At 39.9% G+C, this 24530-nt stretch overlaps 1 long non-coding RNA gene across 7 annotated transcripts in view; it reads right to left on the bottom strand.

The window, feature by feature from the left end:
- LOC138750902 (uncharacterized) overlaps positions 1 to 24325 on the bottom strand; it is a 160339-nt gene extending 136014 nt beyond the window's left edge. For 6 of the 7 annotated variants that reach the window (XR_011349587.1, XR_011349588.1, XR_011349589.1 and 3 more), the window contains exons 1-2: positions 24171 to 24325; positions 17329 to 17436 (exon numbers count right to left, since the gene is read on the bottom strand). This is a non-coding gene — a long non-coding RNA (uncharacterized lncRNA). Of the gene's footprint in view, positions 1 to 15745; positions 16141 to 17328; positions 17437 to 24170 lie in introns of those variants that run through there. The other variant, XR_011349585.1, reaches the window with a different exon arrangement.
- Between the last annotated feature and the right edge of the window lie 205 nt (positions 24326 to 24530).

Raw genomic sequence — 24530 nt, 5'->3', positions numbered from 1 at the left:
CTAAATTCCTGTCCAGAGAAGTGGTGCCCTGTTGTTGCATGGATTTCCATCCAGGGAATCCGGTGTCTGTGATTGAACATAATTGGAGAAAAGCGATACCTTTTATGATTGGGAATATGTCCATGTGCTGTGGGACATCGATCCTGAAGGTGAATCTACTGTTGCAGGGTACTCATGGATAAGGTGGAGGAAAGGGAACTGCATATGTTGCCGTGTACATTGTGAAGAACAGATAATGAAGTGGAATTAGAGTTCAGGTCCCAGCCCTCAATTATTTTAACTGAAAATCAACATTGCCTCTCATACACCCCACAGATCTTCCGATGCTGTTCACCGTGAACTTCGATGTTCATTAAATCGCATTCGTTTTTCTGCCAATGTTTATTGTTTCAGGTGGTCTTGCATCTCTTGATCGTTGTGTCCGGTCCTTGTATTGCCCGTGGTTCCTCATTACTGATATCCCTGTCCAATTCTCAGCTTCCCCTCTCCCACGGGCTGCAAAGTTGAGCAGTTGCAGCAAGAACGGCTGCCTCCAAGCACAGGAAATCAACTTTCGATCCTGACCTCGGGTGCTGCCTGGCTGAAGTGTGTGTGTGTGGGTATCCTTTCATTGCTTAAACATATCATGTTTCCGAATAGACACAACTTTTCTCGCATCTGTCGCTAGAATTACTCTATCAAATCACTACATCGTCTGTTGAACCTTATCTCGACAGCTTCTGACCATGTTACATTTGTTTTTTTTTGGTGTCCATTGAATTGTGCGCATTATTCCAGACATGACTCCACCAATCCCCTGTATATTACAGTAAAGCCTCTCTTTTCTGGAAAATAATGCTGTCCTTTTGGAATAAAGTTCCATATGCTTTGATCATTCCTTGCCACATTCTGGATATGTGGTAAGGACATTCTGGACACCCACGATCACTTCACCCTGTAATATCCAGACATCAAAAACAACCTGTGAGATCCCCTTCTTATATTTCCCCTACCTATTCAATTTCAAATCGTCCCATCTCGCGTTCATCGCCCGAGCCAAACTACCCGCCTCACGTCCCCATTGATAAATTACACCTGTTTCAAATGAAGTCTAAATCTATCCATTCAGTTTTAACTGGTGATATTTTAGTCATAGAGCACAGTACTTGATGTTATGCATATACATATACCTACCATAAAAAATACTTAATCCTGACTACCTTGTAGCCCTTTACCTTTTTCCATCCTTGCTCCTATCCCTCAAATCCCTTCATTTTACAGCACCAACCATAATCGTTGGCAAGGTGTTCCAAGAACCTACACCTCTCGCTGTAAAAATTCAACCCATGGCATCACCCCTAATTTTTGCCTCTTCATAGAACATAAAACAATGCAAAACAGTGCACACCCTTCGGCCCTCGATGTTGTGCCGAACATATATTTCTTCGACAAAGAAATGCTAAACCTTCCCTAACCCATAGCCATCTATTTGCCTTTCATCCACGTGTCTCTCTGAGTATGTAAATGCCCCCAATGTTTCAGCCTACAGCACCATCCTCAGCAAGGTATTACATGTATCCACAATTCTCTGTATAAATAGAATCTTACCCCTGATGTCTCCCCTAAACTTCTCTCCCTTAACTTTGTACTTATGTCATCTTGTGTTTGTTGATACTTCGCATGGAAACCCAGGCTTCACGACCACCTTATCTTGTAGACCTCTGTCAAGTCTCCTCTCATCCTTCTATGCTCCAAAGTGAAAAATACCAGCTCTGCTAACCTTGCCTCATAGGATATGTTTCCTAATCAAGGCAACATCCTGGAAATTCTCCTCTGCACCCTCTCCATAGCTTCCAAATCCTTCCTATAATGAGGTGACAAGAATTGAACACAATGCTCGAAGTGTGGTCTCTACTCTTGAATTCAATCCCCCGATTAGTGAATACCACCATCCCATAGGCCTTCTTAAATATCCTATCAACTTGTATGGTGACCTTGAGGTATGCAAGGATTTGGAGCTCAAGGTCTTCTTTTCATCCACACTCTTAAGCAACTGACCATTAACCCTGTAATCGGTCTTCTGAATAGCCCTTCCAAAATGCAGCAACTCACAAATATCCAGATTGAAACCTATCTTCAACTTTTCTGCTATGTACTCTTGTGACCTCTGGCAATCCTCAGCTTCATTCACAACTTCTCCAACATTCATGCCCACTGCAAACCTACTGAACAGGTCATTTAAAACAGTCACAAGGACCAGAGGCCCCAGAACAGATTCCTGCAGCACTCGACTAGTTACCATCCTCCAGGCAGAATACTTTCCTTCCACTATTATTCTCTGCTTTCTTGATACAAGTCAATTATTTGTCCACACATTTCCTTGTAAATTTCTGGATAAGTCTCTCATGGTGGATGTGCCAAATGCTTTGTTATAGTCCATGTAAGCACACCATCGGCACTCCCATCACCAATTTCATGTTACCTCCCCAAAAAGCTCAACTAGACCTGCGAGGCATGACCTTCCCTTTACAAAGCCATTCTGAATATCCCTGAGTAGACTCTAGTTCTCCAAATGATCAAAGATCATATCCTTAAGAATCTTATCCATTAATTTGCTCATGATTGACGTAAGATTCACTGATCTATAATTCCCAGGATTCTCCCTATTACTTTATAGAAGGGGACTACATTTGACATTGTCCAATCCTCTGGAACCTCTCCCAGAGCCAAAGAGGATTAAAAGATCATACTGTCCCAGCTATCTTGACTCTGGGTATATATCGGCCAGTCCTGGGGACTATCAATCTTGGTGTTTTTAAGAAAATCCAGCACATGTGCTTCCTTAAACTCCACATTATCAAGCACGCAGGACTGTTCAATTTCAACTTTACTGTGATCACTGTCCTTATCTATTGTGAAAGCACACATAGTATTCGTTTAGGACTTCCCAACCTCCTGTGACTCCAGGCCTATCTTGACTCCCTTATCCTTTATCAGCCTCACCTTCATTCTCATAATCCTTCTGTTCTTTATGTACACATAGACTGACTTGGGGTTCTCCTTAATTCCACATGCCAAGGCCTTCTTATGCTCCTTTCAAGTTCTCATGTCCTTTCTGAAGCTCCTTCCTGCCTACCATACACTTCTTATGAGCACCTTCTCTTTCCTATTTTCTATATTTAAAGTATTCTTCCTTCTGCCACTTGGCTTAACTGCCTCACCTACTTCATCTGCAATGGATCCCTTTTCCTACAATCTTTTCCTTATCCCAGTGGGGCAAAGCTATCTTGAACCCTGCACACGTGTTCCCTAAAAGTCCTCCACATTACCTCTGCGCTTTCACCCTTAAACATCTGTTTCCAATTTACTCTCGCTAGTTCCTGGCTTATACCTTCAAAATTTACTGTTCTCCTGTTAAACACTTTCCCAGTTTGACTGTTTATATCCTTTTCTGTGGCTTAGTTGAAACTATGGAAATAGTGGTCACTGTTACCAGAATGCTCCTCCACCAAGACATCCACCATCTGACAAGGTTCATCTCCAGAACGAGATCCCGTGTGGCATCTCTTTTAGTCGGCCAGCCAACATTCTCTGCCAATCATTATTAGAGATGTTGAATAAACCATAACTGTAACTCTGTTTTTCCCACACGATTCCAAAATCTGCCGGATTATCTGCTCTTTGGTGTCCTGAGTGCTATTTAGGGGCCTATAGACTACACTCAGGCTAGTGGTAGCTCTCTTCCTATTTCTGACTTCCATCCACACCGACTCATTGGACACTCCCTCTGCAATATCCTTCAGTTCTATAGCCGTTATACTATCCCTGACCACGCCTCCATTTTCTACCTCCGATCCCATTATTTTTTTAAAATATCTGAACCCAGAACGACTTCCTGCAGCCTCATTTCTGTAATGCCTTCAATATCATAGTTCCATGTATGCTCTATGTTCATCTTCTTCATTCCTAATATTCATAGTGTTGAAATAGGCACATTGCAACCCCTCTAACTAGACCCTCTCTATGTTTTGCCACTGCCTGTCCTACCTCGCCAACTCAGAGCACATAGTATCATGCATTTGTCCTACCCTAACCCTTTCTACCTTAATCTCTGCACTCACTTTCTGCTTCCCATGTTCCAAACGCCTGCCAAATTAGTTTTAACCCTCCCCCACTGCTGTAGTATACCTGCCTGCCAGGATATTGCCACCACCCCCGCCCCCACCACCTTCCTCTTTTTGTAAGCTCATATCTTCACCAGAAGAGATCGCAATGTTCCAGAAATCTGAACCCCTGCCCTCTGCACCAATTTTGTACATTGCTTTGTTCATATTGAAATTAAATTTTGCTGCACATGCAAACCATCTAGTAGATGCTGCCATCATATTCATCACATGAACTACTTAAATACAAAATATTTTTACTTACCCTCTTATTCTTTCTCGGCTGTTGACTGTGCCACTAACATGACTTTAATTGCAATTTAGTATATCCATATACATCACTGGTATATTGGTGAATGTACAGGAAGAATTGTGAATTTGATGGAAGAACCATTGAAACATAGAATGCTACGTCACAGAAGATAGGTCATTCGACTCTTTTAGACCCCACCAACCATTTTTCTGCTACTTCCATTGACATATTCCCATTTGATATCCCTCCAGGCCTCTCCCATCCATGTTTTTTTTTTTCCAATTTCAAATTTATTCTTAAAATTTATGATTGAGCCCAGATCAGATGGCAGCTCATAGCACATTCTGTGTGAATAACTTTCCCCTAATGTTCCCCCTAGCCTTTCCCTTCTCAGCCTAAAACAATGACATCTCATATTTATCTCCCCCAATCTAAGTGGAAAAAGCCTACTCACATCCAATCTGTCTATATATCCCATAATCTCCCATAATCTTGTACACCTCTATCAAATCTCCACTCATTCTTGATCAATCCAAGGGATAAAGTCCTGACATCTTCAATCTTTCCCTGTCACTCAAATCCTGAAGACCCGGCAAAATCCGAGTAAAGCTTCTTTGCATTATTTCAATCTTAACGATATTCTTCCTATAATTAGGCACCCAGAACTCTACACAATATTCCAAATTTCGTCCCACAGACTTAACAATGTCAAGAGGAAAAGATTGGTGAAATCCACAGTAGGTCCCTTGCAGTCGGAATCAGGGTAATATATAATGGGGAATAAGGAAATGGCAGACCAATTAAATTCTTACTTTAGTTCTGTTTTTACAAGAGAGGATACAAATATCCTCCCAAGGATGTTGGGAAACGTAGAGACTAATGCAAGGGAGGAACTGAAAGAAATCAGTATCTCTAAGGACATGGTCTTGGGGAAATTGATGGGATTGAAAACAGATAAATCCCAAGGGCCTGATAATGTACATCCTAGGGTACTTAAGGAAGTGGCCATTCAGACAGCAGATGCTTTAAGAATTATTTTCCAGAACTCTATAGACTCAGGATCAGTACCCATGGATTGGAGGGTAGCTAATGTTACCCCACTATTTAAAAAGGGGGGTAGAGAAAAAGCGGGGAATTATAGGCCGGTGAGCCTTACATCACTAGTGGGCAAAATGATGGAATCCATTATTAAGTATGTAATAGCGGAGCATATGACTAGCAGAGAAGGGATCAGACGGAGTCAACATGAATTTACAAAAGGTAAATCGTGCTTGACAAATCTATTTCAATTCTTTGAGATGGTGACAGATAAAATATATGGGGAAGAGCCAGTGGATGTGGTGTACCTGGACTTCCAAAAGGCCTTCAATAAGGTCCCGCATAAACCACTGGCTTCCAAAATCAAGGCTCATGGGATTGGGGGCAAAGTATTGATGTGGATTGAGAACTGGCTGGCGGGTAGAAGACAGAGAGTTGGGATAAATGGCTCATTTTCTGAGTGCCAGGTGGTGACCAGTGGGGTGCCACAGGGATCTGTACTAATGGCCTTCATATCAAGAGGGTTTGAGTATACCTTACTGCAGCTGTACAGGGCCTTGATTAGACCACACCTGGAGCATTCTGTGCAGTTTTGATCACCTTATCTAAGGAAGGATGTTCTTGCAATGGAGGGAGTGCAGAGGCGATTCACCAGGCTGATACCTGGAATGGCAGGGATGACATATGAGGAAAGATTGCGCAATTTGGGATTGTACTCACTGGAGTTTAGAAGATTGAGAGGAGATCTCATAGAGACATATAAAATTCTGGCAGGACTGGACAGAATGGATGCAGAAGGATTGTTTCCACTGGTGGGGGAGTCCAGAACCTGGGGCCATGGTTCGAGGATAATAGGCAAACCATTTAGAACCGAGAGGAGGAAGAATTTCTTTACCCAGAGGGTGGTGAATCTGTGGAATTCATTGCCACAGAGAGCAGTAGAGGCAGGTTCATTGAATATATTTAAGAGGGAATTAGATCTATTTCTTCAGTATAAGGGTATTAAGGGTTATGGAGAGAAGGCGGGGACGGGGTACTAAACTTTAAGATCAGCCATGACTCGTTGAATGGCGGAGCAGGCTCGAAGGGTCGAATGACCTACTCCTGCTCCTATCTTCTATGTTTCTATGAATATATCATCCAAACTCCTATACTGAATATTTTGATTAAAAAAGTCTAAGATGCCAAAAGGTTTCTTTGCAACACTGTCCACATGTGTCGCCACCTTTGAGTAACAATGTATCAATGTTCCCATATCTCTTTGCTGCTCCACGATCCTCAGTGCCCTCCCCTTTACTGTGTATATCCTATCTTGGTTTGCCCTTGAAAATGTCTGCATTAAATTGAATCTGCCATTTTTGACTTTTCTCCCACTTAGTCCAAATCCCTTTGAGAATCTTCATTAGTGTCCACAATGGCTCTGATTTTTCTGTAATCTGCAAAATTGCTAATCCAATTTATCAAAAAATAAGATCCAGATCATTGACATAGACAAAAAAAAACAAGACATCTAATCTCACCGAGAATTCACACATTCCACATATTTTGCCGAGAAGTCACTTGTTAAATGGAGCTGTGCTGAAAACATATTTGATTTCTTCGATTCTTTCCAGTAATTATTGTAAATGAGTTTAATTTTCAAAAATCAGTTATTCCACAACCAAAAAAACGTCCGTGGACAGGAGTGTATTGCGATCCCATTATATTGTTCTTTTTCTCTTTCCTTCAAGTTAACTTGGTGGCGATTGTGACCTTGGCACGAGGAAACTGCAGCCTCTCCAATTGTATCATTCGTTACCTTCTGGGGATTGCAGCGGCTGACCTCCTGCAGAACCTCCATGATGCCATATTAAGGAGCATTGTTGAAATATATTTCCCATTTTCATTCCTGACCATCACCCCCATCTGTTCTCTTAACTGGGTCCTGATCTGCGCAACCACAATGATGTCGTTCTGGTTCACGCTGGGTTTTACATTTGATCGGTTTGTTGCCATTTGTTGTCAAAATTGGAAAATAAAATATTGCACCGAGAGAACGGCGACAATTTTTCTTGGCACGGTGACTGTGCTGAGCTGTGTTACAAACTGTCCCTGGTACTTTACAATGGACCCAGGTTTTATCACCAACGGTACACCACGGGGTTGTGTCTGGAAAAAGGCATTTTTAACTTCACCCACGTGGGCTTCGTTTGAGTTGTTCATATTTTCTTTAACTCATTTCCTCCCGTTCGTATTGATTTTGTTGTTGAATGCACTGACCGGCAGATTTATTTTCCTCTCTGGTCGGGCCCGCAAGAAGCTCAGGGGCCACAGAAATGGAGAGAATGACCCGGAGATCGGGAAACGGAGGAAATCCATTGTTTTACTTTTCAGCATATCTGGCAGTTTCATATTGTTGTGGAGTATTTTAATTGTATACGTTGTGACTGAGCGTGTTTTAGGGGCTGAGTACTTCGTCGGCAGTGATTTTCCAGCAATCGCATTCATGGTCCCGCTTCTAAGTTCCTTCACAAACACGGGGATTTATGCACTGACCCTGAGAACATTTCGAAAGGAGCTGATGGAGGTGGTGAAATGCCCAGTGACGCTAATCGCCAAATGTATGAAACCTTAGATCCGAGTGTACCAACAGGTACATGACGAAATGTTAACCATTAGCAGACAGATACCTAACGAGTGCTGTTTACACATCCAAACTTTGAAACCTATCCGCTTATTCAAACAGATGTAATTTAAAAGCCAATAGGTATTAAAGAAATGTTGGAAAATCTGATATTCAGATTTCTTGTCAGAGTACACACATCACATGGAACCCTCAGATTCTTTTACCTGTGGGCGAGTCAGAATTACCACCTAATGGTTGTGCCAAAAAAATGCACTCAACATGTGTTTGTAAAGAAATGTAAACAGATAACGAATGTAAACTATCTGTCCAATACAAGGAGAATAAAAAATCAATAAATTGCACATGTAAGTGGTCTTAAATGAGTCCCTGATTTGAGTTTGTTGTTGAGGAGTCCGATAGTGGAGGGGGAGAAGCTGTTCCTGAACCTTGTGGGGCGAGTCTTGTAAAACCAACAACGCATTCCTCAGGGCAGCAGCGAGAACAGAGCATGTGCTGGGTCGGGTAGATCCTTGATGATTTTTGCCGCCTGCCGGTGTAGTTGAACCAGCAAGAGCTTGGCATCATCCGTGTGTGAGTCAATGAGGAAAAGCAATAGTTATGAAACTGGAAATAAATGTATAAATCTATTTCCGTGACACTTTGTTTGCTTGCTGCACCTTGCCCAGTGATAGACGGACGGTAAAGGTAGCTAAGTGAGCAATCAATTGGAGATGTCCATGAAGCCGCGGCATGGATGAGAGTGGTATTTCATCATACCTGGGTCCACTGATCGTTAGTGAACTCCGCCTCTATGGGCGGAGCTAGATAAAGGCTCTTGAGATCAACGTTTCATTTCTGCTCTTGCAATACGTGCAGGTCAGTGGGAAGACGGGAATGATGTTTCCGCACAGAGTTGAAGGACTGACTGAACAACAACACTCCACTGGACACGACAGAATAGATAGACATTTTGGCTAATCTATTGGCCTAATTATTATCTTGAGTTGATTTGCTGATCTGCACCCTGACCATACCCTTCCAAACCACACCGGTACCGTATTTTTTTAAATGGAAAATGTCAAATACAGCCGGCTTTTTACCTTTTAAGAAGAAGCATGTTCCACTATCCAATTGTTTTCTACACCGGATAATTTATATTGACCCGCAGTATTTCTGACTCTTTCGTGTTCATGATGATCTCTTCTTCCTGGCACCGTTCTCAAGTGTAGTTGATGCCACACAGATAAAAGTGAAGAGTCTGCATTTGCAGAAGATGGACATTATGAAGGGCGGCGCTGACCCTCGTAGAAAGGATTTTATGATTCAAATTTCAAGATCTAAGAGTCCAGATTCAATTTATTGTCATGTAATTAAAAACAGGACCAGATTACAAGAAATTGTTGCAGACAGTTTTGCCATCGGTAGAAATTTCCTGAAAGAGATGCAACATTTTTAAAGAGAGTCCTCCCAGAGTCACCGAGTGTCCGTGGATTCTGCTCCATCGCTTCTGCAGCAACGCAGAGTCCAGACCAAACCATTGGCTCCCTGAACTCGAGTGCAGATTCGAATCTCTGATACCATCAGGAACCCTTCAAACCCCTCTGCACCCTATTTTACCTGGTTTTGTTACATGGTACACCTTCAGCTCGTTTCGAGCCATTCCCCAGCAGTCCACAGTTTTGAATCGAAATCCATTGACACCCGTCTCCAGCATCCACAGCCTCCGTCGGTTATTCGCTCAAGTCATGTATAGCCCGCCCCTTTGTGGGTTCTTCAGCCAAATAACCCCTCACAGGTCTGTCACCCTCCCATCTCCTCTGCTTTTCTTTCTCCCATTGTGGTGGTCTCCCAGCCGTCTGGTGCACTGTGTCTGTTCTGCGCTTCCGTCAGTCTGCAACCCCTCGTGGATTCTGTCCAGCAGAGGCCCCACAATTTTGTGTGTGTCCCCTGAGGTCACGGGAATTTAATCAAACTACCGTCATTTCATATAATTGGCCGTTCAAAGCATAAACAGAGTGGACCCCGCGGGAACGCTGGGTATCCACTCCCTGCTCTCCCCCTAGTCCGCGCTAGTCTGCTCTCCCCCTAGTCCGCTCCCTGCTCTCCCCCTAGTCCGTTCCAGGGGCGCTGCCATTTTCTCTTCTTCAATATAGGATCCAATAATGTTATGATCACCTAATTGACTCCTTGACAAACAGAAACAATTGATTTTGTTGAACATAACCTCTCAGCAGAACCTGTCGAGTTCCCATTAAAGGCTCTTTACTATTGACCAGAACTGTTTCAGTTTATCGAGTAAAATAGATCTGCACTGCCGAATCAGATCATTTCAATTTTTGCTGAGGAAAGATCATTAACATACATGAACACAAGGATCATAAATTACAGCATAGACACTTCAAAATTAAAAATAAACCAGAAAAAAACGAAGGAACTGCCGATTCTGGATCTCCTCATGTGCAGCTTCAGGATCCCCCAATAACCAGGATACAATATTCCGATAGAATAAAATCAGAAGTTAAAAAAGAGAAAAACAAGTGCAGACGGGATAAATGCTGTGCAAAAGAACAAAGATGACCGGATTTCGAAAGATCAGTGGTTTTCTGGACACTTTATCTAAATGTATATAGTGTTATAAACAAGGTCAGTGAACCTGTGGCATAAATCAGTACAAAGGTGTATGATTTAATGGCCACTACTCCGGCATTGTGGTTCCAGAGTGGAGGGCACTGGGATTAAATATCCAAAGATATCAGGTAATAATGGGGGGCAAACAGGAAGCTATTGGGAAGTGTGCTAACGTTCTTAGTTAAAGAAGACATCAGGGTAATAGTGAGACGTGATGTAAGATGTTCGGAGCAAAATGTCGAGTCCGTTTGGGTTGAGATTAGGAATAGTAACTGGAAAGAAATTACAAGCAGGAGTTGTCTCGAGGCCACCTATTATTACAGTGGCACGGGCAATAAATCAAGAAATATAAAAGGCATTCAAGGATGGAACTGCTCTTATCGTGCGGGTCTTTAACATGGATATAGATTGGACAAATCAGGTTGGTCCAGGTTGGTCATAGTGGTTGGCTTTCCTCATTATCATATTACTGAACCTGCAAAGGAACATGCTATCTTGGATCTGCTCCTGTCCATGATACAGGTAAAATTATCAATCTTTAGATTGGGATCCACTTGGAAAGAGTGATCTAAATATGACTGAGTTTATCATATAATAGGTCATATAATATCATATAATAGCATAACCAGTTTGTTTTGCCAAAACAAAGGAAACACGTTGCTGTTGAATTCTCGGAACACAAGCTAGATGGAGGGACAGTTGAATACCAGTGGAGGACTTTCAGAAAGATTTCTAAATTAAAGATGAAACTCATTGTGATGTACCCACAACAGTGTCATATTACACGAAATTGCTTTTGTCTGCTGTACGGCAGATGTATTCGCTATTGGAAATAACTTGCCTGAATGGTCACACTTAACATTTAACATTTCACACTAGCACCAAGCACAAGACAGTCCAACGATAATTTGATACATTGAAGGAACAGAGGGAAAGATTTTCACAGTCTGTTCCAGATTCGATACATTTGCAAAGACACTGATTTTTCAAGGGAGGGCCATGCTAACTGCTGGAGAGTAAACAGCTATTTGAAGCTGCTCTATGGCCAGTCATTCTGTAAAATGCAGAAGGAAGTTAAATTGAAGAGGATTCCTATCTAATGATGAAACGCATGCTCTCTGAATGACTGTGCCTTTTTGGTGGATTGACCCGCGCCATGAGGGTCTTTATATGGGAAGCAAAGTGCTTCATTTTGATTCTGACTAACAGTTGAGGTCATGCTGTTACTTGGAGAGACCACTGCCAAGGAATTGTAAAATGAGGCCACCCACTTCGAGTCTTGCCTACAAAAGTATCAGGAGCTCGTGAGGACTGACATTTCTTCAAAGGCAATCTATCACATCCACAATTCCAGTCATCCCATAATTTCATCATTAATTCTGGGCATCAAATCTCAGGACTAAGTTTCAACACTGAATTTGAAAGACTGATCTTGAAGTAAATTTGTAGATTATGGACTTGTGAGAGGTGCCTTCCCGTTCACAAAATATGCTCGAGACAAAAGTTGTGAACAAAGAACATTTATTTATATTTACAACATTGCAAGGTTGGGTACTCGCCCCTTACCTCGAGAAAGTACCCCGAGCGCTGGAAGCTTCTTTGTTTTTGTACAATTTTTACTCACCTCCCCTTACATTTGTCTTACGTTTCTCCTTCTTGGATTCATTTGGCACTTTTCCCTATTCGTCTGACTCTTGATTGACTCCAACTTTTTCTTATCCCATGCTCACTCCTCCTTTCCCCACCCCCAATTAAACAAGTTCTTTGTGTATGAACGTGCATATTTCTTAAATTCCTCTGTTATCTTGTTTACTCTGTTCTGCTGTTTTTCATGCGCCATTTTACACAAAGAACATTCTAGCTTTTTTCTTGCTTTTTCCTTCTACCTTCTATAACTGTTTCAGAACTCCTAACATTAAAATAATAACTGTTTCTAAACTCCTGCACTTAAAATAATAACAATTTCTTAACTCCTTCAATTTAAATAATAACTGTTTCTTAACTCCTACAGTCTGGATGTTAACGGTTCGGGTAACACACACACACACACACACACACACACACACACACACACACACACACACACACACACACACACACACACACACACAACACACACACACACACACACACACACACTCACACACACACACACACACACACACACACACACACACAAATGCACATAGATGTGGATAGATTTAGTGTTAAGGATATTTTAAAAGTTAAAATTATATCTTAAGTGTTAGAAATAAAGTTAGTGTTTTAAAATTGAACACTGTCTGGTTCATTTTCTATTGGTCCGCTTTATGTGCAGTTGAAAACAAAATTGGGGACTTGTCATCCAAGATTTTGTTTACCACATTTGGATCTAATAATGCTTAACCAAATTGGGGAGCTTATAATGTATGTGCTACAAAAGGCAGCACAGAATTTGGAGCTTTGTAATCAATTAAATTTAGATGAGGTTGATACAGTCCTTTTTCCAAGCTAATTGAGAGTCTTGGGTGTGTGTGTAAAAGCAGCAATTGATATTGAAGGGGTTTTCAAGTCACCATCTCCTGCAGAATTGCAGAAGGCATAAAGGGAAGATTTGGTGAATATTGCTCAATGGTTGGGACTTTCTGAAGGAAATTTTGATAAAGGAAATTATAGCAAGGAAATATGTAGATGAGGGCAAGTTTGAAGATGCAGAATTAGATAAATTTCAGAGTGTAAACCTATTAAAGCAAAGCTTGTGTTTGAAAGGAGTCAGTTAAAAATTGAGGCAGAGGTAAAAAAGAATGCAAGTGGTGTTAGAGAAAAAGGAAAGACAAAGACAATTTGAGTTAAAAATGGAGTAAGGTTGCAGTGGTATCAGGCAGAGCAGACAAAGCAAAATTCTATCATCTAGTCTAACTGAGAAGTTTGTAGCCAGTACAGAGGTGTGGTTAGTTCCTCCATTTCATAAAAGTGAAATTGACAATTGAGATTTTGCAAGGAAGAACCATTTTGAGTGTAAAGAGAAAATAGCTTTTGAAGGAGCTTTTTGAAGTGCCAGTTGATGAAGTAGAGAAAGACGATGTGGTCAAATAATAATCTTGGCTTTTATTAGCAGAAACTCATGGTACAATAATGAAAGACAATAGGTTCATATATAGTTACAACCAAGGGGAGTGTCCTTAACAGTAGAGATAATGCCCAGCTAATGTGAGTACATCAAGGCTCGCAAGAGGGGAGACAGGCAGCATGGCAGACATTCACAACAGTCTCCCCTCCTCCCCGGCAGAAGAAGGGTTAAAATCAAAAGGACAGCTTCTAGGAAAGACTGAAGCAAGCGATACATCGATACCATGTTCGGCATCGAGAATAATGTAACTGCCAAACTACGACAGTATCTAGCATGCAATCAAAATATAATGCGATGCTTTATGAATATGTCAGCCTATCAGGTTGTTGATGAATTCTGCTGCTTCTTCTCAAAACAGATGGCTCCTTTGCAACCTTGGGAACGGGTACATGTCCTGGGTCTGTAGTGTGGGATGGACTGACTTCTGGACCCGCTCCAGAATCGCCAGTGTGAGGCAGTGGAGCCTCAGCATGGCCATCTGAAAGCTTACTAGGTGTCACAGGCTGGGGGAATGAGCCCAATCCCTCAGGTTCACTCTGAGTAGGGGTGTGAGGAAGGGGTGAACCAAACAAGGCCAGATCTCTTAGGGGTACAGTGTCAGTACTCCCATTTGAGATTTTAACATGAGCATAGTTGGAGTTGGTATGCTGCAGCTGAACTGGTTGGACTAGTGGTCTGTTTTACACCCCCGAGTATGGCTTTTTTGCAGCACGGTTCAGGCTCAGATAAACAGGCTGGCCAGTCAATAACAGTTCCAAATTTCCTCGGAATGGCAAGCATACATTCATGAGGTGTTTGATTTCTTGCAGTACATAATAATGACCGAATAGAATGTAGCGCCTCAGACAGCACCTCCTGCCATCGGGTAACAGGGTAACCATGTGTTTTTAAAGCAAGATTAACTGTCTTCCAGACTGCAGCATTAGCCCTTTCGACCTGCCCATTACCCTGCGGGTTGTAGCTCGTGGTACGGCTTGTGGCAATCCCCTTCCGTAGCAGGGCTCGCCGCAGTTCAGCGCTCAAGAATGCTGAGCCCCTATCAATATGAATGTAATTGGGAAAACCAAAAATGCTGAAATTTCTGTCAAGTGACTTAATGACAGACGCTGACAAGATGTCAGGGCAGGGTATCGCAAAGGGGAACCTGCAATATTCATCAATTACAGTTAGGAATATACATTTTTGCTGTTGGAAGGTAACGGTCCTTTAAAATCTAAGCTAATCCTCTGAAAATGTCGGGTTGCCTTGATTAGAGTGACCTCTGGAGCTTTGAAGTATTGCAGTTTGCATTCTGCGCAAACGGGACGGATTTCAATCAGTTTCCTGACTTCTTCCAGAGAGGAAGGACGGTTGTTAGCACTTATGTAGTGGAAGAACCTCATGACTCCTGGGTGGCACAGTCTGCTATGGATCTCTTTTAGCCCCTCCAGCTGAGCACCAGTAGCAGATCGTGACAATACATCAGAGGAATGATTTAACCAGCCCGGTCTGGACTGGATCACATAGTTATAAGTTGAGAGTTCTTACCATTCTTGATTTAATTTTACGTTTTAGTACTGAACATGTCGGCTGCAGGTGTGCTTTCGTGGCATAATCCCAAACCAATTTGCAGTAGTAGGAACAGAATCCCATACACCTTTGAAGGGCTTTTGCTGAATCTGGAGCTGGTAACTTCTTAAATGAGGCCATTCTTTTGGGGCGGGGTGGATTTTACCTTTGCGGACAATGTAGCCCAGAATTGGTGGCTCTGTTGCGTTGAACACACATTTGTCCTTGTTAAATGTAAGTTTGACTTCCTTCGCTATTGCTAAAAATTTCTTTAAGTTGTTGTTGTGCTCAGCCTGTGTTTTCCCACAGATAGTGACATTATCCAGATAGGGAAACGTACCCTGTAACTCATACGTCCTAACAATCTTATCTATTTCCCTCTGAAACACAGACACACCATTAGTGATCCTAAAAGGTAACCTTTTTAATTGGTATAACACCCCCCCCCCCACCATCAGCCTCAAAAGCTGTATAGGGCCATTCCCTTTTCTTAATCGGGATTTGGTGATCAGCTGCTGTGAGGTCGATAGTGCAGTACACTTTGTATTGCACTATCTGATTAATCATTTCATTAATGCGTGGCAGGGGGTAGGCATCCAGGCTCGTGTAACAGATAATTGTCTGGCTGTCGTCAATAGTCAGTCGTCTCTTAATGTGGTTTTTCACGACTACCACTTGGGCCTGCCACGGACTCTTACTTGGTTCAATTACTCCCTCTTTAAGCAGTCTCTGGGTCTGCGCTTTGATAAACACGTGATCCACTTTGCTGTAAGAATGGCTCTGAGTGGCAATTGGCTGACATTCAGGGGATAAATCACTGAAAAGGGAAGGAGTTTTGATCTTTAATATGGACAGACAGCTTGATATCGAAATCAAGATATAGAGAAACCACCTTGACCCGGTACAATACTGGATTTCCTATCTGGGCAAGAGACAGTCCAGGTGCCGGAAGTGTGTTTGGAGGAACACTGATCATAATGTTATTATTATATCAATTGGAGAAATTTAATTTTAATTAAATTAGAAAGGATATACAGTTGAAAGCATGGATTGGGGCAGGTTGTTTCTTATTTAAATATTTTTATTGAATTTAACACATAAATCCCTCATACAAAGTATTTTAATCAAACAAATAACAGGTGGTATCATATGCACGTGGATAGGAAATATGTAATACTACAATAGACTATCCCTTGATCTAAGCACAGTGCATATTCTGTTTAATGCTATGATCTATAATGACCATATTAAACCCATATTGAACTAGTTAATTGAAAAAAAACTGAAAACAAAAGAAACCCTTGTTTGTGTCTGGCAATTATGTCGTTGATATTTGATGGGCCATCAAAGGTACAATATTCTCAGTAAAGTGCTTCTATGTGGCCAGAATTAAAGGCAAAGGTAACAGGAGTAAGGAACTTTGGTTTTGACGGAGATTGAGATTGTGGTTAAGAAAAGAGAGAGAGATAAATGGCTGTTATGAGGATGTTGTGAGTGTTAGATGTTGCATTTTGGAAGGACAAGCCAAGAAATGACATAGACGATATATGGCAGCACATTGAGGAGTGCAATAGAACAGAGGGATCTGGGAATACGGATACAAAATTTGCTGAAGTCATTACAATTAGATAGGGTTATAAAGAGAGCTTTTGTCACATTCACCTTCATAAATCAAAGTAATGAGTACAGGAATTGGAATGTGATTTTAAAGTTGATAAGACATTGGTGAGGCTAAATTATGAGTATTGGTGCAGTTCTGGTTACCTCACTACAGGAAGTGGGAGGGGGGGGTGTCAAGTGATGGAATAGTAACTGGTCCAGTCTGCTTTCCAGGGAAAATTTAACAGAGTGAACAATAAGTAAAGTCCTTATTTAAAACAATTTAACAAATGGAAAGTTAAATAGTCGGGGAAAATTTGAAGATGACTCCGAAAAAAGACAAAACTACAACGATCAACAGAGAAGAAGCAAAGAAAATGACAGATCATAAGGAAGGAGACCTTACCTGTAAAGTGGATCCAGGAGCGGTCTGAAAAGGTGACTCCATTTGTGTGGTCTTCAATTGAACAAACTCAGGTTGGTCCTGCGTAGTACGAGTTTTATCAGTAGCTCACTGAGTCATGAAAAGAAACATTACTTCACATATACAAATAGATATGCATGCGTGAAACTCATTTTAAATAGGACATTGAAGAAAGAGGCTATTTCAGTTATAATGGAAGTCAGATTAGACACATTCGCTGGTACAGACTTTATATCATGTGAAGAAATGGATCCAAAAGTATTAGAAGAAACAAAAAAAAATAAGAAAGAGAAAAGTAAACTTCAAACTGAAACAGTGGATATACAATATTTTGATAAACAATTAAAAATTTTAATGGAAACACTGATGTACAAAATTAAAGTTAATAGAAACTGTGTATTAGAAATGGATGTTAAAATACAACCTGTAGAGAATGCAATGATGGTCATGAATAGCAATTTGAAGAAGTGGAAGAAAGAGAAAAGGTATGGAGGGAGATATGGGTGATGTGAAGGAAAAAACAGATATTATGAATAAACGTCACTAAGACACAAGAAATACTGACTCAGAAAATTGATGTTTAGAAAGGTTTAGCAGACACAACAATATAAAAATAGTAGGTTTGAATGAGGGCAAAGAGGGTAAAGATATCAAAGAATTTTAAAATAAATGGATCCCACAAGTCTTAGGATCTGAAGAATTTGAAGACAATATTGAAATTGAAAGAGCTCACAGAGCTTTGACACCGATACCTCATACAAATCAAAAACCACAATCTACTTTAGTCAAATTGTTATTATACTCAAAAAGGGAACTTGCTGACTGACGAGCCAGGGAAAGACAAGAATGACTGGAATATAATGGAAGTTAAATATTGTTTATCCAGATATACGTTTTTAAATATTAAAATAAACGTAAAGCATTTAATTCAACAAAGAGAATATTATGGAAGAAAGGCTATAATTTACATTATCCAGGCACTTTAAACATAATAAATTTTTTTGTTGACCCAGTAAAAGCCAGGCAGTTTGCTGAACAGTTGCGAGAAAATCAACTGGAAAATGTGGAATTAATGCAACAAAAGGATATCGGCAGTTAATATTCATAAATTGGTTTTTCTTCAAAGTAATATTGGTCTGTATATATTATTATAGATGGTAAAGATTTGATTGTATTAAGTCTTTACATTTTTGAAAATATGTCAATATATTCTCTGGGGGAGCAAGGATTGTATGCTGCAGGATCAAGTCACTATTAATGTTTATACCGCAACCCAATATGTAAAGGGTGTTGTGGTTATTTTATAAGTAAGTAAAGACAACTCAATTAGGACTTTTTTTAAAAATTTTCCTTCTCTTTTCTTAAAATTCTTGCTATTTTTATGTCACTTGTGCCATCAAGAATCGTCAAAAAGAATATTCTTCAAATAGATATTTTTCGAGGAATAGAGTTGGAGCATTTGAAATGGGGATACATGAATAAATTAAAATTAATATAATGAAGACATTGAAATTTATAAGTACTAATATTAATGAAATACAGAATCAGGTTAAAAGGAAAAATGATAAAGACTACTTAAAAACATAAAAAATAGAGAATTTATAAGAGAAACAGATTTAACTGAGGCACAACATTTTAAATTTCCTCATCTTATAATTCAAAAGCTATTTTAATCAACAAAACATTACCTATTAAAAGAGAAAAAAATAATTATGAATCTAACGGGTACATATATCATGATGAACTCTCACCCTTCGGAACATTGGATATTATTTAATATATATCCACCTGAAGATGTGATGATAAGAAATTTTTGAACGTTTTTTTTACGCTTTGGAAATACTCAAGGATCAAACCCATTTGGAAGCTTTAGGGGCGATTGACTTGTGCTTAGTTATCAGTCGTCTGAGTTTAACTCAACCTCCAGCTTGAAATTAACAATAAACGGTGAGGGTATAAATCACCAGCAGAAAACCCAGCAACTATGAATATTGACCAGTTCATAGCGAACCCTTCAGTGGTTATTTGGAAAATGGGTAAAAAATCAGAACTGAAGGTATGAGTTTGCAAGTTATATCTTCTTACAGTAAGAACTGGGATGAAAAAGAAGGGAATTACTTGAAAAATTGTTAAGCACTATGTAGAAAAGGGGCTATTGAAGAAACTGTATTAGAACGGTTTCCAAAGGAGAAAACTTCAGAGGAAGTAAAGTTGGCTTTGAGAAAACAAGAGTTAGAGGAAAAAAGAGAGGAAGAAAGGAAAGCCAAACGGGAAGCAGTAAGGCAGGCAGAAAGGGAAGAGAGAGAGAAAGAACAGAAGCATGAGCTAGAATTAGCTAAATTGAAGCTGACCCTAATGCAAGGAGAGGGAGAAGCCCAAAACACACGTGCTGGTTAAGAGGAGAGGTTTCGAGTCAGTACAAGTTAGTTCTTTCATTTTAGGAAAATGAAATAGACCAGCATTTTCAGCATTTTGAGAAAGTAGCTGTAAATTTAAAATGGACACCAGACCAATGGTCACTCCTGCTACAAAGTGTTCTTAAAGGGAAAGCCCAACAGGTGTATTCGTGTCTCATGGTACAACAAGCAGCTGATTACAAATTTGTGAAGCAGGCTATACTCCGATGAACTAGTCTCAGAGGCTTATAGACAAAAGTTCAGGAGTTTAAAAAAGGCACCAACCCAATCTTAGCTGGATTTTGCTTCTAGGAAGGTTATGTGTTTTGATCGGTGGTGTGCCTCAATGAAACTAGAAAATAACTTTGATTTATTTAGGAAAATCATTCTGATTGAGCAGATTAAAAATTGTGTTCCTGACGATATTCAAGAGAATAATATAAAAACTTGGCAAGAATTGCCTTAGCGGACACCAGGGAAATCCTTTCAAAGGAATACTGCTGACAATCCAAGTAGAGTAGAAAGAAAATCTGGAAGTTAGGTTAAAGGAAGAGAGGAAGAGAAATGTATGAAGGAAAAACTTTTGAGTGTTATTTACCACTATTGTATGAAACCAGGGCACATAAGAGCAAATTGTCCTCTACTGAAAAGGAAGTAATAGAAAGGGGTGGTACGAACCACCTGTGTTCAGAGTGGGAAAGTTAGGGATATTTTTAAACCATTTCTGACTGAAGGTTACATTTTGGTTAAAGAAGGATCTAATCAAGTGCCAGTTAGAATCCTGTGGGATACTGGAGCAGCCCAATCGCTTGTGTTATGAGCCCAAAGGACCTCAAAACCCAGCAGCAATAGACATTCCCCAAGACAAATGGCTTTCAAAACAAAAGTTATATTTAAATAATGTCAAACTTTAAAATAGAATCAAACTTGAATTAAACTCTATTCTTATACTGTACTCTATATTATACCAAAATTACGCCCTTCTAATTCGAGGTGCACGTGTATGTAATGTGGGCGTTAATTCAAGAAAAGTTATTTAGTTCACAGTTCAATCTCACTTCGCCTTCTTCCAAGTTCTCTGCTTGCAGGCAATCACTGTGCACAGAATTTAACATGTATAAAGTTCACTTGGTGCTTGAAAGGTAGATGTTTACTGCTCAGGATGGTTCTTGTAGGGTTTGCAGAGAGAGAGATATTTGTTGCTCCAGGATTTCCACAACTGAGGTAAAATCATAAGTCACCGCAGGGTCTCACTTATGAAACTTGCCGCATCAGAGACGTCTTGATGGTAACCTCTTTCTTCAAGCTACCACAGAGTTCCATTCCTTCCTCTATTTCAAGAGAAACATCAGACAGATAACACTTCCAGCCATCGACTGCACTGGAACTTGCTTTCATAATTTTCAAACAGTTCTCCCTGGATTGCATTTCTCAGTTACTTGTCAGTGTCCCACACACTGACTGAGTGACTGACTGAGCTGTTCACTCAATTCTATCTCTTTTTCAACTGTAATTCCAAAAAGAGCATGTGATCTGTGTCTTGCAAGACCCCACCTTCTCTAGAAAACAACAGGAGTTCTTTCTTCTTCTCATGTTGTTATCTTAGTTAAACAATCCAGAATTGACCTTTCGGTGAACACTTTGCAGAAATGGTACTGATAGACAGCATGACTCCAGCAAGACAATGGTCAAGAATTTTATGATGTCAGATCAATGAACACCTACATGTTAAAGGTGCTTACATTCTCCAGAGATCCTGCCATGTGAATTCTTCAGTCTTTCAAATAAGATGTGTGTATGTATATGACCCACTCTAAGTCTTATAAATTCTCCTGAAATATTAATATTGTAACACCTCCCTTTCTTTAAAGGAATTTTAACTCAGTTAAAATTCAGAAATAACTAAATTGTCTTTAAAACCTCAAAAATATAAGAATTCACAATATATACGTCATAATAAATACGTTGACAGCATATTATACAAGATAAAATTGAACATCTTAATAGATAGTCCGCTGTTATATTATTTAAACCTCTGATATGAACAATTCGCAAATTATATTCTCGTTATATCAAACTCCAGTTTAACAATCTTCTTGTTCTTCATTTTATTCAATAACACCAGAGAATTATGGTCAGTAATTACCACAATTGGTTCTTGAGATGTACTGAGATACATATCAAAATTCTGCAAAGATAACACAATTGCCAATAATTATTTCTCAATAGTAGAATAGTTCCTTTGATGAACATTTTAATTTTTGGAAAAGTAGACAACTCGATGGTCGATTTCATTATGGTTTTGCAATAAAACTGACCCTACTGCTCCCTCACTCCTATCCACTGCTGCAGAGATTTATCAAAGTCAGGAGATTTTAATAGAGGACAATGGCATAACCTATCCTTTAAATTTTCTAAAGCTGCCTGACACTCTAAAGTAAACACAAATTTCTCCACCTTCTTCAAAAGGTTGGTTAAAGGAAGAGCAACCTCAGCAAAATTTCGGCAAAACTTCCTATAATACCCTGCCATTCCTAAAAACCTTCTCACTGCTTTCTTGCCATTGGGAATAGGAAACTCAGAAATTTCATTCAAATTTGCTTGAATAGGTGCAACTTTGCCATGACGAACTACATGACCCAAGTATGACACAAAGGCATTTGCAAATTCACTCTTTGCTAAGTTAACAAGTTTGCTTTGGATAATCTTGCAAACAATTTGTCCAATTCCTTCAAGTGTTCTTCCAATTTGTCACATTTTAGGACCAAATCATCAATTTAGGCATCTGTATGTGTTAACCCTTCGATTATTGAATTAATCATTCCTTGACATGTTGCAGAAGCATTTTTCATGCCAAAAGGTAACACATTGTACTCATATAAGCCAGATGGAGTAACAGAAGCTGAAATATTCCTTCCTCTCTCAGTTAAAGGCACACACCAGTAACCCTTTAACAAATCCAATGTAGTAAAAAATTTAGCTTTTCCAATCTTATCAATACAATCATCTATTCTTGGAATAGGATAAGTATCTGTTTTAGTTACTGCATTAACCTTCCTGCAATCTGTACAAAACCTAACAGTTCCATCTGGTTTCGGTACTAGAATACAAGGAAAATTCTAATCTGAGTTTGAAGGACTAATAATGTCATTTCTCAACAGATATCCCACCTCCTCATCCATAATTTTCTTTTTCTGAATGTTTATTCTGTATGGGGGTTTTTTAATGGGATTTGACTCACCAACATCCACATTGTGATAAATCACTGATGCCCTTTTTGGAACGTCTGGAAAAAGATATGTGTTCTTTAAAATTAAATTCTTCAACTGTATCTGTTTTTGTGAATTAAGATGAACTAACTTTTTCTCTATATTTAACAAAATTTCTGAGTTAGACAAGTGCACAGGACCCATGGTTTCTTTAAGGTTACCCTCACAAGATTTTATTTCCATAATCTCATGATCCACCACTTCCTCCACTCTGTCAACAGCCAACACCTCTGATACAGATTAGTATCCACCACCATGACTCTCATAATAAGGTTTAAACATATTTATGTGACAAACCTGAGTTTCATTCCTTCTATCTGGAGTGTTAACAACATAGATAATATCATTCAATTTTGATTTAATTGTGTATGGACCAGAAAATCTAGCTTTCAAAGGATTGTCATGTGTTGGAATAAAAATCAAAACTTTACTTCCTATCTTAAATTTCCTCACTTGAGCTTTCATTGAATAAACACTTCATTTTACACTGAGCCATTTCTAAATTCTCGAGCTAAAGTCCACACTTTTTTTAGCCTTACTTGAAATTTAGAAACATGATACAGCAAGTCCAATTGCTCATCCTCATTAACCCACTGTTCTTTTAATAACATCAAAGGATCTCTAACCTGATGTCCAAACACGATTCCTAAAGCTAAATCCTAATGACCCCTTCACACCTCTCTTGCTACAAACAACAATAAATGAAAAACTTCATCCCAATCTTTCCCATTCTCCAAACAATAAATCCTCATCATAATTTTAAGATTAGAATGAAATCTTTCCAAATCTCCGCAAGTTTCAGGATGATACGGAGATGAAGTGATCTGTTTTATTTCCAACTCATCAATTAATTATTGAAACAATCCAGATATAAAATTAGATCCCTGATCACACTGAATTTCTTTTGGTAATCCGAACACTGTGAAAAATCTTTCCAGAGCCTTCACCACCGTTTTTGCTTTAATATTTCTTAATGGTATAGCTTCTGGAAATCTTGACGCTGCACACATAATTGTTAACAAGTATTGATTTCCAGACTGAGTTTTTGTCAAGGGACCTACACAATCCACAATATCTCTAATGAAAGATTCTCTAACAACACGAATAGGTTGTAATGCAGCCACTGGAGGACCCTGGTTAGGTGTCCCCACTACCTTACCAATGCCCAAGTGCCGGGGCTGGCCACCAAAGTGAAAGGACATGTAGCCGGTTCTGGGGGGTGGTTGTGTGGTGGTGCACATCCTCATGGTGAACCAGCCCCACTTGTATCACCACATGGCAGGGTAGCCATGGGGAAATGGCCTCATCAGAGGTTTCTCTCTGACTCCAGCATCCCTTCCAGCGTGCACCCTGGGCAGCGATTATGATGTCACAATGCACCAGGTGACTGAGCTCATGCTGCCCTTAAAGGAGCGTGCTGAATTTGAATAAAAACAAATTGACCAGGGCCAGTCGTCTTGGTGTTTCTACCACCAGTGCTGGGGACCGCCATCTTGGGCCTCAAACTCAGGGATGTCTG

The sequence above is a fragment of the Narcine bancroftii genome, unplaced genomic scaffold, assembly GCF_036971445.1.
Source record: "Narcine bancroftii isolate sNarBan1 unplaced genomic scaffold, sNarBan1.hap1 Scaffold_301, whole genome shotgun sequence".
Classification (NCBI taxonomy): Eukaryota; Metazoa; Chordata; class Chondrichthyes; order Torpediniformes; family Narcinidae; genus Narcine; species Narcine bancroftii.
Note: the sequence above shows the minus strand (reverse complement) of the source record. Positions and strands in the feature narration are given on the sequence as shown.